We start from the raw sequence: 18,716 nt of genomic DNA, 5'->3' as shown, positions 1-18,716 counted from the left end.
TCATGTCCAGTAAATCAGTCTCTATTATAGCTGTCAAACATGTGTTAGTCAAGGTGAGAAAACTGTAAAGAGCCAACAAGACGGGACATCCTCTTACCTTCAGTGTATCAGTTCTCTGCTGTGTCTTGGCTCCTAAAACATGATCGAGTCTCTGTTAGTGTCTCTTTTTTCTCTCTCCCTCTTTTTTTCTCTCCCTCTTTTTCTCTTTCTCTCCTTCGCTCTCTCTATCAGAGAAGTGCTCTAGCAGGCGGTCAGTCGCCTTCTGAGGACGGAGTCTCCAGCCAGTTGTGTTTTTAGGGGTTGGACAATATCCCTCTGAAGTGCAGGGCTGTAGTGTTGTGGGTTAGAGTTACTCTCCAGTGTCCTGGGAGTTCCACCGGAGGAGGGACCACTCTGTGCTCTCTGGTTACATAGTCACATCACAGGGGATCTCCTCTCCTCCTCTCCTCTCCTCTCCTCTCCTCTCCTCTCCTCTCCTCTCCTCTCCTCTCCTCTCCTCTCCTCTCCTCTCCTCTCCTCTCCTCTCCTCTCCTCTCCTCTCCTCTCCTCTCCTCTGCTCTGCTCTCCTCTGCTCTCTTGTCACACACTGATAAAGCCAGCCTACTGCTCTGCCGAACAGTGAACAGAGACATACACTCTGTCTCTGTCTCAGAGGATAGTGTCAGTGGTCCACAACTGCTGAGCCTCTAACACACGGAGAGGGAGAGAGAGATGGAGGGAGAGAGAGAGAGAAAGGGGAGGGAGGGAGAGCGAGTGAGAGGGGGGAGGGAGGTCGAGGGAGGAAGACAGAGGGGGGAGATGTAGAGAGAAGGGGATAACTGAGAAAAAGAGTAAGAGAAAAACACACTGAAGTGATTTGTTTGAGGAGTAACTGAAGCAGTTCTGACTGTCTCCACTAGCAACAGGACTGGACTGCACCTAGGAGTCAAAACAAGCACAAGAGTTAGAGAGAGAGAGAGAAAGAGGGAGAGAGAGAAAGAGAGGGAGAAAGAGAGAGATAGAGAAAGGAGAGAAAGAGAAAGGGGAGAAAGAGAAAGAGAGGGAGAAAGAGAGAGAATGAGAGAGAGAGGTCCAGGAGGAAACACCTCAGTGCCAGGCTATAGAAATAAAATAAAAAACAAGTCTCTCTCTTAGTGGAATAACTCAGCTTCACTTTCTGTAATAATCACCCCATCTACATAAAGCATGAAAGAGAGAGAACAGCAGGTTTGAGACCACAGGAGGTTTGTATGGTGCATAGGAGCTCTGTTATCAGCTTGAAAGAATGTCTCTCTCTTACACACACACCTTCCCTCTCTTCATCTCACCCCCCCCCCCCCCCCTGTTTCTTCTGTGTCTCTCTCTCTCTCATCGTCATGAAATAACCGTTTTAAAATGGAAAGAAGACGGGGTGGCCAAGCATGTGTGCGATTGAGTCTGTTTCTGCAGTAGCATGGACTCAACAACATTATGAAACGTTGTTGCTCTTGCAGGAGCAGCACACATCAAAATAGAATGAATAGAATTGGAAGCGCTAACCCTGACAATTTGACTGGTAAACGCATGGGTACACTCGCAATAGATCCCCACACTGGAGGTGTCATAATACCCATAAAACCTACTGGTCAAACAGGGAAATGTTTCCAATCATTTTTCCACCATTCAGGCTGTGTTTTGTGTAGGCATATCCTGGCTTGACGTTTTGATAACCATGAATGTTTTAACTGTCTAGCTAACTAGAACATACAGCTAACTAACTAGCTAGCTAGGTATGATATGCTGGGACTGTCACAGAGAGAGGTACAGGGGAGCGTTGGAGAGAGAGTTCGTAATGTGTGTATGTGTGCATTTTAATTCTAGCTAATCACTGCCACTAATACGCCTGACAAGCTTAGAATCAACTAATTATCAAGCCCATGATTGGCTTATCAATGTGTTACTGCTGGGCTGGAACAACATGTTCAAACATCTCCAAAACCAGGAATAATAACAAACCCTGATTTACTGGTGACCAAGGACGTGTTTTAATTGCAGATAACATACGGATCAGGAGATGAATCAGCTGACAGAGGATGCAGAGAGGAGTGCATGTATGTAGATGGCTCTACCCAATACATTATCTAAAGACAGCCTATCTCCTGTTTCTGTAGTGTGAGGCAGCTTGGCGTACAAGTACACCCCCTGGAAAGGACGTTAGTCTGTTGCAGGGCTTTGAATACCTAAAACATATGGCGTGTCGTCCCTACTATGTTGTCCATTATTTCCAGATGATGTACAGTGGGTCTGCGTTTATCCCTTACGAATAGTAGGTTAATACTGTACCCTACTAGTTGTCAGAAAAGCAGCACAGCTACTGTGGATTTAAATGATTTGACTTATCTTTTGAAGGCATTCACGTGATAAGGGTTCTGGGGATTATGGGTAAAAAAGGACATACCGCATCAGTTGGAGGAGATTAAGAAGCGTACTGATGGGCCAGAGAAGATGTCAGACACAGCCCTCTGCAACTACCTGAGAGTATGGTAGTAGTAGTGCCTTAGTCATCACATGGTGCTCAGATCAATGGCTATTTTCACTGACAGTTTTGCACATTTTCTAATTGATATTTATTTATTTATTTTACTTTTTGCTGTGCCACCTTTTTTTTCAACTGGTATTTCAAAAGATCTCTGTCATAGAAAAAAAGGACAGGGGGAGGACAAGAGAAAGAGGCGAAGAGGCAGAAGACTAACGCCACAATGTTTAGTACATTGTGTGAAGATGAGTGTAGGGACATGGCTAAGGAGATTCATTGGGCTGATGGGCAAGTCTGTATCAGTAAACGCAATAATTGGTGACATGGCCCCAGAGGAGAAAGGAATAACTGTATATATCAGAAGTAAAAACAAAAGTGTCTCTCTTTGTGGATTGATAGCAGGTGCATCAGAGTTCTTCTGGATGTAACATGGTTCTTGGTCTGTTATGCCTCTCTGTCGTCTTTTCAGTTTTTATCTTGCTGCCTACCCACTACCCACAGATGTCAGTTCAACGTCTAGTTTTGATTTACATTTGGTTGAGTTGTCAATGTGAATTCAACGTGAAACCAACAGAACATTTCACCATGTCATTGGTGAAAATACATAATGACCTGACGTTGATTGCTTTTTGCAAATCCAATTCGTTTTCCACGTTGATTCAACATCACATAGATTTTTGCGGTTTAAATTAGGTGGAAACAACATTGATTCAAATACTTTTTGCCCAGTGGGTACTTTGTCCCTTGTGCCTGCTTTTCTAATGTTTTTCATTGTTGTTTTCAATAGGTGGTGTTGTGATATCCCTCTTGTCGCGATGTGCCTTGGCCAACAGGTTTCACATTATGTGGCATTGTGATATCCCTCTTGTTGTGATTTTTTTTGTTTTGTTTATTTAACCTTTATTTAACAAGGCAAGTCAGTTATGAACAAATTCTTATTTACAATGACTGCCTAGAAACAGTGGGTTAACTGCCTTGTTCAGGAGCAGAACGACAGATTTTTACCTTGTCAGCTCGAGGATTCAAACCAGCAACCTTTCAGTTACTGGCCCAACCCTCTAACAACTAGGGTACCTGCCGTGATGTGCTTTGTCTCAGCCTATTTATTCCCTTGGAAGTTGTCTGCCCTTACCAATGTTTGTGCCATGTTGTTTTTGACATAGGTCTCCCTTCATGTACTGCCTATGGGCACAGGGTACATCAAGTGGCAAGCCCTTTAGCACTTTATTTTGTAATATATACATTTCATTCGGAAAGTATTCAGACCCCTTGACCTTTTCCACATGTTGTTATGTTGCAGCCTTATTCTAAAATGTATTACATTTTTTCCCCCTCATCAATCTGCACAAAATACCCCATAATGACAAATGCTAAAACAGGTTTTCAGAAATGTTTTCAAATATATAAAAAATTATTAAACATAAATAAATTATTTCCAGAAGTATTCAGATCCTTTGCTATGAGACTCTAAAATGAGCTTAGGTGCATCCTGTTTCCATTGATAATCCTTGAGATGTTTCTACAACCTGATTGGAGTTCACCTGTGGTAAATTCAATTGATTGGACATTATTTGGAAAAGGTACACCCCTATCAATATAAGGTCCCACAGTTGACAGTGCATGTCAGAGCAAAAACCAAGCCAAGCCATGGCGTGAAAGGAATTGTCCGTAGAGCTCCGAGACAGGATTGTGTCAAGGCACAGATCTGCGGAAGGGTTCCAAAAAATATCTGCAGCATTGAAGGTCCCCAAGAACAGTGGCCCCCATAATTATTAAATGGAAAAAGTTTGCAACCACCAAGACTCTTCCTAGAGCTGGCCACCCAGCCAAACTGGGTGGCCAGTTCTTCTGTGGAGATGGGAGAACCTCCCAGAAGGACAACCATCTCCGCAGCACTCCACCAATCAGACCTCCACCAATTGTTCCACCATCCACCTCTGGCCTGCTCGCCTCCCTACCTCTGAGGAAGCACAGTTCCCGCTCAGCCCAGTCAAAACTGTTCGCTGCTCTGGCAGCCCAATGGTGGAACAAGCTCCCTCACGACGCCAGGACAGCGGAGTCAATCACCACCTTCCGGAGTCACCTGAAACCCCACCTCTTTAAGGAATACCTGGGATAGGATAAAGTAATCCTTCTAACCCCCCCTTAAAGATTTAGATGCACTATTGTAAAGTGGTTGTTCCACTGGATATTATAAGGTGAATGCAACAATTTGTAAGTCGCTCTGGATAAGAGCGTCTGCTAAATGACTTAAATATAAATGTTTATGGTAGAGGGGCCTGACTGAAGCCACTCCTCAGTAAAAGGCACATGACAGCACACTTGAAGTTTGCCAAAAGGCACCTAAAGGACTCTCAAACCATGAGAAACAAGATTCTCTGGTCTGATGAAACCAACATAGAACTCTTTGGCCTGAATGCCAAGCATCACGTCTGGAGAAACCTGGCAAACTCCCTATGATGAAGCATGGGCTCCCGAGGGCACTGCATCTCATATACATATACATTAACCTCTTCAATTAAAATAAACTAATATTATCATCTATAGAATGACATAACAAACAAAATAATAAAATCTAGTAATGCACCGATAGGACATTTTTGGCCAATACCGATATCCGATATTTTCCTTTCCAAAAAAAAAATGAATGGGAGAAACTCCCCAAATACAGGTGTGCCAAGCATGTAGCGTCATACCCAAGAAGACTTCAGGCTGTAATCGCTACCAAAGGTGCTTCAACAAAGTATAAGGCTGTAACATAACATTTTTGGGAAAAAGTCAAGGGGTCTGAATACATTCCGAATGAACTGTACATTTAATGTCATTGTCTACCTGTACAATACATTATAACACTGACATTTTCTTGTTATATTTGCCTGGTTTCTAGACAAAAGCAAATGTCATTGCCTGTGAGATAACTGAAGACAAAATTAATGGAATATAAACAGAACCAGTCAAAAGTTTGGACACACCCACTCATTCAAGGCTTTGTCTTTATGTTTACTCATGTGGAATCATGTAGTAACCAAAAACGTGTTAAACAAATAAAAATCTATTATATTTGAGATTCGTCAAAGTAGCCACCCTTTGCCTTGATGAAAGCTTTGCACACTTGGCATTCTCTCAACCAGCTTCACTTGGAATGCTTTTACAACAGTCTTGAAGGAGTTCCCACATATGCTGAGCACTTGTTGGCTGCTTTTCCTTCACTCTGCGGTCCAACTCATCCCAAACCATCTCAATTGGGTTGAGGTGGGGTGATTGTGGAGGCCAGGTCATCTGATGCAGCACTCCATCACTCTCCTTCTTGGTCAAATAGCCCTACACAGCCTGGAGCTGTGTTGGGTCATTGTCCTGTTGAAAAACAACTAAGCGCAAACCAGATGGGATGGCGTATCTCTGCAGAATGCTGTTTAATCTGTTGGGGCTAGGGGGCAGTATTTGCACGGCCGGATAAAAAACGTACCCGATTTAATCTGGTTACTACTCCTGCCCAGTAACTAGAATATGCATATCATTATTGGCTTTGGATAGAAAACACCCTAAAGTTTCTAAAACAGTTTGAATGGTGTCTGTGAGTATAACAGAACTCATTTGGCAGGCCAAAACCTGAGAAGATTCCTTACAGGAAGTGGCCTGTCTGACCATTTCTTGCCCTCCTTGATCATCTCTAACAAATACAGGGGATCTCTGGCATGACGTGACACTTCCTACGGCTCCCATGGGCTCTCAGAAGGCGGGAAAAAGCTGAACGATGTAATTCCATCCCCAGGCTGAAACACATTAGCGCGTTTGGCAAGTGCTCTATCAGAGGGCCATTAGACTGAGGCTCGTGCATGAGGGGATAGCATACTTACTTTCACTCTCTTTGTAATAAAAAACGATTTCCCGGTCGGAATATTATCGCTTTTTTACGAGAAAAATGCCATAAAAATGGATTTTAAACAGCGGTTGACATGCTTCGAAGTACGGTAATGGAATATTTAGAATTTTTTTGTCACGAAATGGGCCATGCTCGTCACCCTTATTTACCCTTTCGGATAGTGTCTTGAACGCACGAACAAAACGCTGCTGTTTGGATATAACAATGGATTATTTGGGACCAAACCAACATTTGTTATTGAAGTAGAAGTCCTGGGAGTGCATTCTGACGAAGAACAGCAAAGGTAATAACATTTTTCTTATAGTAAATCTGACTTTGGTGAGTGCTAAACTTGCTGGGTGTCTAAATAGCTAGCCCTGTGATGCCGGGCTATCTACTGAGAATATTGCAAAATGTGCTTTCACCGAAAAGCTATTTTAAAATCGGACATAGCGAGTGCATAGAGGAGTTCTGTATCTATAATTCTTAAAATAATTGTTATGTTTTTTGTGAACGTTTATCGTGAGTAATTTAGTAAATTCACCGGCAGTGTTCGGTGGGAATGCTAGTCACATGCTAGTCACATGCTAATGTAAAAAGCTGGTTTTTGATATAAATATGAACTTGATTGAACAAAACATGCATGTATTGTATAACATAATGTCCTAGGGTTGTCATCCGATGAAGATCATCAAAGGTTAGTGCTGCATTTAGCTGTGGTTTGGGTTTATGTGACATTATATGCTAGCTTGAAAAATGAGTGTCTGATTATTTCTGGCTGGGTACTCTGCTGACATAATCTAATGTTTTGCTTTCGTTGTAAAGCCTTTTTGAAATCGGACAGTGTGGTTAGATTAACGAGAGTCTTGTCTTTAAAATGGTGTAAAATAGTCATATGTTTGAAAAATTGAAGTTTTTGCATTTTTGAGGTATTTGAATATCGCGCCACGGGATTACACTGGCTGTTGAGTAGGTGGGACGCAAGCGTCCCACCTAGCCCATAGAGGTTAAGTGTGCCTTTGAATTCCAAATAAATCACAGAGAGTGTCACCAACAAAGCACTCCCACACCATCACACCTCCTCCTCCATGCTTCACCGTGGGAACCACACATGCAGAGATCATCTGTTCACCTACTCTGCGTCTCACAAAGAAACAGCGGTTGGAACCAAAAATCTAAAATTTGAACTCATCAGACCAAAGGACAGATTTCCACCGGTCTAATGTCCATTGCTGTGTTTCTTGGCCCAAGCAAGTCTCTTCTTATTATTGGTATCCTTTAGTAGTGTTTTCTTTGCAGCAATTCGACCATGAAGGCCTGATTCATGCAGTTTTCTCTGAACAATTGATGTTGAGATGTGTCTGTTACTTGAACTCTGTGAAGCATTTATTTGGGCTGCAATTTCTGAGGCTGGTAACTCTAATGAACTTATCCTCTGCAGCAGAGGTATCTCTGAATCATCCTTTCCTGTTCTCATGAAAGCCAGTTTCATCATAGTGCTTGATGGGTTTTGCGACTGCACTTGAAGAAAGTTTTGAAATGTTGACTGACCTTCATGTCTTAAAGTAATGATGGACTGTCGTTTTGCTTTGCTTATTTGAGCTGTTCTTGCCATAATATGGACTTGGTCACAACACAACTTATTGGCTCAAATGCATTAAGAAGGAAATAAATTCCACAAATTAACTTTCAACAAGGCACACCTGTTAATTGAAATGCATTCCAGGTGACTAACTCATGAAGTTGTTTGAGAGAATGCCAAGAGTGTGCAAAGCTGTCATCAAGGCAAAAGGTGGCTATTTTGAAGAATCTCAAAATAAAAATATATTTTGATTTGTTTAATACTTTTTTGGTTACTATGTGATTCCATATGCGTTATTTCATGGTGTTGATGTCTTTTCTATTATTCTACAATGTAGAAAATAGTAAAAATAAAGACAAACCCTTGAATGAGTATGTGTGTCCAAACCTTTGACTGGTACTTTATATATATTTTTTCACCAATTAATGCACTGGGAAAAGTGATTTTCGGAGAGGGTGCTCGTATAGAACTTAATTATTTCTAATATTATACATAAACATAGCTGACTCCATTTAAAAGTACACTTAAACAAAGCAACAGTAAACGGCCCACGCGAATGATCGAGTGTGACTTACGTATGAACGGACAGAGACAGATCCACAGTCCTCTCCCAGATTTCATCGTGGTGTGACAACATTGTGCAATTATAAGTTTATGAGCCTTTGTGCCTTGGCAAATTCTGTGAAAGTACCCGAATCACTGACAGTGTTACCCTAATACGCAGCCAGCTCTGAATTTCCGCCCTCAAGATAGGGTGGATCTGGCCACAGTGTTGATCTTGGGATCATGGCCGTTGTGGATGTCATACAGCCTCTCTATAACAACCATGAAGTCTGGCATGGACTGCTAGAGTAAAGGAGATATAGGCATTGCATCCCACTCTTCTGAAACTTTTGGTAGTTTCAGTAGGCCCTCTTCTACACTTGAATAGGAAAGAAGAAATGGCAACCAAAATAGCTCAATAGTACGCTTCACAGGAAACAACACAACAAAACAACAGCCTGCTGTCAGTTATGCCTTTTGTATCATAATGAATACATGGACAGGGAGCCATGATCCTGGATCATCATACCTACTCTGCAATGCTTTTGAATACATGACCAGATTAGCACCTAATTGCATTTACTTTCACATAACTGATACCAACCAGTGGAGGTTCTAGTTGGTATGGCTCCCTGGGCGAACTCCCCCTTCAGCCAAAAACTGTCATTTTTATTCAGACATTTGGATCAACACAAATAAATAATCATAACATTTAAAACAATGTAAATATAAAAATATATACAAAAATAAGACTCATAATTATCAAACAGAAGAAACAAAGACAAATAGAAACAATTTGTAGTATATAAATACAAATAAATACAAAAACCACACAAATAAAACTAAATTGCACAAATCCTATATCACACAAATACACAAATAGAATAACACACTTATAAAGAGAACCAGATTATTACACTATTGCACTTCAAACAAGTAACACACAAACTAAATTGCACAACTAATTGCATTACTAATTGCATTAGTACTGTACAAAGTTAGAGGTGCGCTGTTTGATAGATTCCCTCGCTCCCCCTACCTCGGGCTTCCAGTGGGGAGATCTGAGGTCAACCTACCCCCACCCCCTCCCCATCTCGTACTTCTGAGTGGGAGACCTTCCCAGGCAGTAGCCCACCTAGCTCACAACACTCCGACAAGGTTAACTGACCCATAGTCCCACACGGTGACATGATATCATTGACGTGATGTGCAAATGAGCGATAGAAAACCGATCGCGCAAATGTAACCATATACGAATATATATATATATATATATCTAATTATATACATATATATATAAAAAAATTGTGCGGGTGAACCATGCTGTCCCTGGCAAGATGTCGCCCTGGGTGTCTGCGCATGTCGCCTATGCCTAAATCCGCCACTGATACCAACGATTACAAAGCCCTACATGTCCTGTCTAATTCTTTTGCTAAATATAAAGTGACTAGGGGTTAGGGGTTGTTTCTGGACAGGGATATGATGTGCAGAATTACAGTTTTACATGATTAGTTTGGCATAATGTGAGGAACATGCGGTGGGGGAGATCAACTCAGGTCGCACCCCTGATGTCTCATGCTACACTTAGTCTTGTCTTAGGGTAGTAGGCTGGGGGTGTAGTGACATCCCCTAAGCGATGAGAGTTGTATTTTGTCAGAGTGGTGGGATAATGTATGCTGCGACAGCTGATATGTTGTGGGGGGGTCAGTTAGTTTTATCTGGTGTACTGTGTGGTTATAGGTACGCTCACACTAACCCCCTCCTTTCTCTGGCTGAGGGCTGTTACTGCCTCCTTTTGGATATGCCTTCCTCTTTCCCCACCACCATCAAGATGGTAAACTACAATAACACCACATATGGGTGGCCCTTATTCTGTCAGCAAACCCTATTCTAGCATACTTTGATTTCTTTACTATATGAAAAGCCATTTGACAATAACTGTTTTGGTAGTTTTGTTAACTGTTTGGAGTGCATGGGATTTCCCCACGATTTGCCAAACCATTGAGATAATTGCAACAAACTTGTATTTTACCACACTCAGCCTCTCCTTTTCGTTTCTTATGTATGTGGCGTGATTCGGAAACTACCAGAAAGCATTTGGTTTATGTCCTCCAGGTGTTTTTGAGGGGGGAATTGTGTTATGGTAGTTTCTTTTTTTATCACATGAACCACAACCTTTGTATCCCCTTGGGGTTTTGTCCAACACCATCTGCTTGATGAATTCTGCAATACTGGTATTGGCGTCTGCCTGCAAAACAAAATAACATTACAATGGATGTTCCACTGCAGCAACCCCATACAGAAACCAGCTACCTGCATTTCCCTGGACCGAAACTATCCCTGACAACCTGCACCTCCCTACTCCCTGTTAAGGGAGGCCTTCACAAGGTGTGTGCCTTGTCTGAGAGAGCGAATTGGAACAGAAAGGGATGGACCTGGCACAGAGGGTAAATTCATGTTTATTTGTGTCATTGATATTAACAATCTGGGGAATACAGAACCTGTTTAACAACTCGTCTATGGAATTTACCTGAACTTCACAAGTATAGACAACTGAAAAACTTGACTTGAGCTCTATGTTGTCATTGATGTGGATACTAACCCATACACCCTTTTATCTTTCCATTACTTCAGAATAGATTTTTGTTTTGTTATAACAGTGTAGTGGTATAAGGAGATAACAACTTACCTGATAGGAATGTTTTGTCTCTTCCTGAGGTACTCTCTGTAGGCGTTTCTCCACCCCTCAGATCAGAAGATGTGTTCTGTGCCACAGGGGCCCATGAAGAGGGACCCCAGGCTGCTAAATGGCATTAAACTGGGAAGTTCTGAAGATCTACTTATTTCTATCAAGTTGAACTATCAAACGAGTAATCAAACACTGACAAACATTTGTATTGGTTTTCTTTTATGAAAACAGTGGATAAGACAATCATCTATAGGCTATGGGCTATTCATGTTAAATTGGCAACAGGATGGATCAGAGGCTTGAGTAAAAAGCGGATTATACACAAAACACATTCAGTTTCAGTAGCAAGTTCACAGAAGCTACACAGGTAGCTAAATCATATTTCTTCTGTCGTTACGAATCAGTGAACGAGAATGAAATCTGCCTTGTCTGCATCGTGCCGTCAGCCTGGCATGCTGCTAACTTATGTGCTAGCCGCTCGAGAGGCTGGGAAAACATTCTGCGCTCTGATTGGTTTGACGCTGAAAATTATCCTGTGCAGTTATAGGCTTACATGTACAACGACTCAGGTTAGCTTAAAGCAACAGCTAACCTGGTTACAATCTGACTTGACAATCTACCGTGGAACCATATTGATGAGTACACTTCCTGCTTTTACATCCTGCTTTGCTCATCTCAATGGCCGCCAGTCCCCCCATTATGACATCATTGACTTGATTGGGCCCGCCCATTCTATTCATTCTATTTCTATGGCTGCGCATGCAGTCAGGAGCGGAAGAGAGGAGAAAATGTGCATCTTAATTTGTTTTTAACCTCTCTAGGGTAGGGGGCAGTATATGCACGGCCGGATAAAAAACGTACCCGATTTAATCTGGTTACTACTCCTGCCCAGTAACTAGAATATGCATATCATTATTGGCTTTGGATAGAAAACACCCTAAAGTTTCTAAAACAGTTTGAATGGTGTCTGTGAGTATATATATAGTATGTAAATACTGCCCCCTAGCCCTAACAGGTTAAAATGGTGTAAAATAGTCATATGTTTGAGAAATTGAAGTAATAGCATTTCTAAGGTATTTGAATATCGCGCCACGGGATTCCACTGGCTGTTGAGTAGGTGGGACGATTTCGTCCCAAATACCCTAGAGAGGTTTTTAAATAACTATTTTGTTGTTGCAATTTGCACGGTTATGACAGTGACCGCAGTCATTTAGCTGACCAATTACCATCATCCAAAATGTTATGACCGTCACAGCCCTGCTCTTCTCTCTCTCTCTAACCCCTCCACACCAGATTGCCCATGTCTGTTTTCAATCTTGGCCGTCTTCCTAATTTCTCCTTTCCCAGGATATGAGCGGATGGCCTGAAGATTCATACCGCCAGCCAGCAGCTGACTAAGGACTTTTTTTTGTTAGCGAGAGAGTGCCCCATGAGAGAGAACGGGGGGGGGGGGGGACAGAGAGGGAGAGATGAGGGGGCAGGGGGTAAATTGGACCGTGCACAAACTCTCCTTTAATTGTGTGAGTCAATGTGAAGGCCCAGCAGCACTAATTAGAGGGATGTAGAGGGCCCAGTAGTTATTAGATAGGAGGGCAGTTACAACACAACCCAGGGAGTTAAGAAGGAACAACAACACAGTCTTCAGAACAGGACCGGCTCAGAGCAGAGTGGGACCCACCTCACAGTCTAATACCACTGCAACAGTAAACTAGTGTAATACTTTAGACAAGATATTGTCTCGTTCTCTACAGCCAGAAGTGAGTACATCGTGCAGTATAAACTTTGCACAGATCACGGCACAACTGACACTACCAAATCATCAATGATGATATTGCCCATTGCTACTGCAACTCCTACATCTACTGTGACACTAAAGACAACATCTACTGTAACACTAAAGACACATCTACTGTAACACTAGAAACACATACTGTAACACTAAAGACAACATCTACTACAACACTAAAGACGGATCCACTGTAACACTAAATACACATCTACTGTAACACTAAAGACAACATCTACTACAACACTAAAGACACATCTACTGTAACACTAGAGACACATACTGTAACACTAAAGACAACATCTACTACAACACTAAAGACAACATCTACTGTAACACTAAATACACATCTACTGTGACACTAAAGACAACATCTACTGTAACACTAAAGACACATCTACTGTAACACTAGAAACACATACTGTAACACTAAAGACAACATCTACTACAACACTAAAGATGGATCCACTGTAACACTAAATACACATCTACTGTAACACTAAAGACAACATCTACTACAACACTAAAGACACATCTACTGTAACACTAGAGACACATACTGTAACACTAAAGACAACATCTACTACAACACTAAAGACACATCTACTGTAACACTAAATTCACATCTACTGTAACACTAAAGACAACATATACTGTAACACTAGAGACACATACTGTAACACTAAAGACAACATCTACTACAACACTAAAGACACATCTACTGTAACACTAAATACACATCTACTGTAACACTAAAGACAACATCTACTACAACACTAAAGACACATCTACTGTAACACTAAAGACACATATACTGTAACACTAAAGACAACATCTACTACAACACCAAAGGCACATATACTGTAACACTAAAGATACATCTACTACAACACCAAAGACACATCTACTGTAACACTAAAGACACATCTACTACAACACTAAATACACATCTATTGTACCACTAAAGACAACATCTACAGTAACACTAAAGATACATCTACTGTAACACTAAATACAACATCTACTGTAACACTAAAGACACATCTACTGTAACAAAAAATACACATCTACTTTAACACAAAATACAACATCTACTGTAACACTGAAGACACATGTACTGTAACACTAAAGACACATCTACTGTAACACTAAATACACATCTACTGTAACACTAAAGACAACATCTACTACAACACTAAAGACACATCTACTGTAACACTAAAGACACATATACTGTAACACTAAAGATACATCTACTACAACACCAAAGACACATCTACTGTAACACTAAAGACACATCTACTACAACACTAAATACACATCTATTGTACCACTAAAGACAACATCTACAGTAACACTAAAGATACATCTACTGTAACACTAAATACAACATCTACTGTAACACTAAAGACACATCTACTGTAACAAAAAATACACATCTACTTTAACACAAAATACAACATCTACTGTAACACTGAAGACACATGTACTGTAACACTAAAGACACATCTACTGTAACACTAAATACACATCTACTGTAACACTAAAGACAACATCTACTACAACACTAAAGACACATCTACTGTAACACTAAAGACACATATACTGTAACACTAAAGAAAACATCTACTACAACACCAAAGACACATCTACTGTAACACTAAAGATAAATCTACTACAACACCAAAGACACATCTATTGTAACACTAAATACACATCTACTGTAACACTAAAGACAACATCTACTACAACACCAAAGGCACATATACTGTAACACTAAAGATACATCTACTACAACACCAAAGACACATCTACTGTAACACTAAAGACACATCTACTACAACACTAAATACACATCTATTGTACCACTAAAGACAACATCTACAGTAACACTAAAGATACATCTACTGTAACACTAAATACAACATCTACTGTAACACTAAAGACACATCTACTGTAACAAAAAATACACATCTACTTTAACACAAAATACAACATCTACTGTAACACTGAAGATACATGTACTGTAACACTAAAGACACATCTACTGTAACACTAGAGACACATACTGTAACACTAAAGACACATCTACTGTAACACTAAAGGCACATCTACTGTAACAATAAAGACACATCTAATGTAACACTAAAGACAACATATACTGTAACACTAAAGACAACATATACTGTAACACTAAAGACAACATATACTGTAACACTAAAGACAACATATACTGTAACAATAAAGACACATCTACTATAACACTAAAGACACATCTACTATAATACTAAATACACATCTACTGAAACACCAGTAGTAGTAGTAGCACTGGGAGCCACCGACACAGAGAATAGTGAGACGCTGGACAGAGGAGGCAGACTCACTGCTGCAGGATTGTTTTGAGAATACTGATTGGATTATTTGTTCAAAGAATTATCCAACCAGGACTCATCCATCAACATTGAGGAATATACATTGTCAGTCACAGGCTTCTTTAGGAAATGTATTGATGAATTTGTACCCACAATAACAATCCCGACATATCCCAAACAAAAACCCTGGATGAACAGAGATATCTGTTCAATGCTGAGAACCTGAACTGTAGCATCAATGTCAGCAGAACAAACCCTGATGACTCGGTGGCAAGCAGGTACGAGCTCCACAAACACAATAGAGACTCAAACTTGAATTGATGTTCGACAACTCAGACTCGCTTCGCATGTGGCAAGGACTACAGACTATTACAGACTACAAATAAAATTCCAGCTGTGCAGTGCCCACCGAAGCCACTCTCCTAGACAAGCTTAATACATTCTGTGCTCTCTTCAAGGCAGACAAGGCCAAACTATCCAGGAAGACTCTCGCTGCTCCAGACGACTAGGTGCTTACGCTCTCCGAGGCTGACGTGAAGAGAACTCTCACAAGAGTGAATACTCACGAAGCCACCGGCCCAGATGACATCCCTGGCCACGTCCACAGAGTGTGTGCTGATCAGCTCGTGGGCGTCTTCTCTGACATCTTCAACCTGTCCCTGTCCCAGGCTGTAGTCCCCACCTACTTTAAGGAGAACATTGTTCCAGTGCCCAAGAAAAACAAGGAGACACACCAAAATGACTATCACTACGTCGAAGCTCACCTCGGTCTTAATGAAGTGCTTCAAGAGCCTGGTCATGGGCCACATAAAGGCCAGCATGCCAGGCACACTGGAGCCACTCCAATTGTGTCTTGTTTCAAGAAATTGGGCGTATGTTGTGCATCACTACTTCTCAGGAGAAGCATTTGAAAGTCAATAACTTTTTTTAATTAAAATGTTTTTTTGGGGGCAGAAATGCCTTCTGGAACATATGAACTTTCATGTGCCTTAATAACAAACTTGTATGCCATCTGCAAATACAAATACAATTGTTAAATTACGAGCCTAGTTTGTTCAGCCACGTAAAAAGGCAGGAACATTCCCATATCCTGTGCAGGTGACAAATAAACTTAGATTTTATTTGATATAGTACAGTTGAAGTCGGAAGTTTACATACATCGTAGCCAAATACATTTAAACTCAGTTTTTCACAATTCCTGACATTTAATCATAGTGAAAATTCCCTGTCTTAGGTCAGTTAGGATCACCACTTTATTTTAAGAATGTGAAATGTCAGAATAATAGTAGAGAGAATGATTTATTTCAGCTTTTATTTCTTTCATCACATTCCCAGTGGGACAGAAGTTTACATACACTCAATTAGTATTTGGCAGCATTGCCTTTAAATTGTTTAACTTGGGTAAAACGTTTCGGGTAGCCTTCCACAAGCTTCCCACAATAAGTTGGGTGAATTTTGGCCCATTTCTCCTGACAGAGCTGGTGTAACTGAGTCAGGTTTGTAGGCCTCCTTGCTCGCACACGCTTTTTCAGTTCTGCCCACAAATGTTCTATAGGATTGAGGTCCGGGCTTTGTGATGGCCACTCCAATACCTTGACTTTGTTGTCCTTAAGCCATTTTGCCACAACTTTGAAAGTATGCTTGGGGTCATTGTCCATTTGGAAGACCCATTTGCGACCAAGCTTTAACTTCCTGACTAATGTCTTGAGATGTTGCTTCCATATATCCACATAATTTTCCAACCTCATGATGCCATCTATTTTGTGAAGTGCACCAGCCCCCCCTGCAGCAAAGCACCCCCACAACATGATGCTGCCACCCCCGTGCTTCACGGTTGGGATGGTGTTCTTCGGCCTGCAAGCCTCCCCCTTTTTCCTCCAAACAAAACAATAGTCATTATGGCCAAACAGTTCTATTTTTGTTTCATCAGACCAGAGGACATTTCTCCAAAAAGTACAATCTTTGTCCCCATATGCAGTTGCAAATTGTAGTCTGGCTTTTTTATGCCGGATTTGGAGCAGTGGCTTCTTCCTTGCTGGTATCGTTCTCGTTTTACTGTGGATATAGATACTTTTGTACCTGTTTCCTCCAGCATCTTCACATGGTCCTTTGCTGTTGTTCTGGGATTGATGTGCACTTTTCTCACCAAAGTACGTTCTTCTCTAGGAGACAGAACGTGTCTCCTATCTGAGCGGTATGATGGCTGTGTGGTCCCATGGTGTTTATACTTGCGTACTATTGTTTGTAAAGATGAACGTGGTACCTTCAGGCATTGGGAAATTGCTCCCAAGGATGAACCAGACTTGTGGAGGTCTACCATTACTTTTCTGAGGTCTTGGCTGATTTATTTACATTTTCCCATGATGTCAACCAAAGAGGCACTGAGTTTGAAGGTAGGCCTTGAAATACATCCACAGGTACACCTCCAATTGACTCAAATTATGTCAATTAGCCTATCAGAAGCTTCTAAAGCCATGACATAATTTTCAGGAATTTTCCAAGCTGTTTAAAGGCACAGTCAGCTTAGTGTATGTAAACTTCTGCACAAAGTAGATGCCCTAACCGACTTGCCACAACTATAGTTTGTTAACAAGAAATTTGTGGAGTGGTTCAAAACGAGTTTTAATGACTTCAACCTAAGTGTATGTAAACTTCCGACTTCAACTGTATGTGTTTATCAGAGACGGTAATGTGAAGAACATGACCTGCACCACGACCATAAGCTATTTTCTGTAATTGGCTCGCCATTATCTTCTAAATGATGATCTTGTTGTGAGTTTATTTTCCTGTAATAATCAAGACAAATGAGCTAAAGTGAAGACGTTGTCAGCTACATGATATGGTCATTATTTGAACTGGCTAGCCAGCTAACTTAACATTAGCTAGCTAGATAACAAGCTAGAAACGAACCAAAACATTGTTTAGAAAGTTTATTTTAGTTGCCTGGTTTTCTAGATTGACATATACTAAATTCATTTTTAAACGGGTGGGTTTATTTTGGTTGAAATACACTAGATATGCTATTTTGGACCACCAGGCTGCTGATGCCATGCAGCCTGTAATTTTTGTGTTTATACTTTTTCATAATGACAATGGAAAGTTTGATGTCGGACATTTTACATTACATTTTAGTCATTTAGCAGACACTCTTATCCAGAGCGACTTATAGTAGTGAATGCATACATTTCTTTCCTTTTTTTTTCTCATACTGGCCTCCCGTGGGAATTGAACCCACAACCCTGGCATTGCAAACACCATTGCAAACACCATGCTCTACCAACTGAGCCACAGTGACAATAGAATGTTGATGATGTCACAGTGACAACTGTCAATAGACATAGTATAAACCAGCCTTTAGTCTTGAAAACCTTTGTTTGTTTAGTACATG

General features: G+C 40.9%; 1 protein-coding gene across 2 annotated transcripts in view; it reads right to left on the bottom strand.

Moving 5' to 3' along the window:
• The window catches only part of LOC106611876 (platelet-derived growth factor receptor beta), a 35,495-nt gene extending 35,050 nt beyond the window's left edge, over positions 1 to 445 (bottom strand). For both annotated transcript variants that reach the window (XM_014212500.3, XM_014212501.3), the window contains exon 1: positions 98 to 445. The gene's annotated coding sequence lies outside the window, so the exon portion shown is untranslated. The remainder of the gene's footprint in view (positions 1 to 97) is intronic.
• Between the last annotated feature and the right edge of the window lie 18,271 nt (positions 446 to 18,716).

Source organism: Salmo salar, chromosome 09 (genome assembly GCF_965601325.2).
Source record: "Salmo salar chromosome 09, fSalSal1, whole genome shotgun sequence".
NCBI lineage: Eukaryota > Metazoa > Chordata > Actinopteri > Salmoniformes > Salmonidae > Salmo > Salmo salar.
Note: the sequence above shows the minus strand (reverse complement) of the source record. Positions and strands in the feature narration are given on the sequence as shown.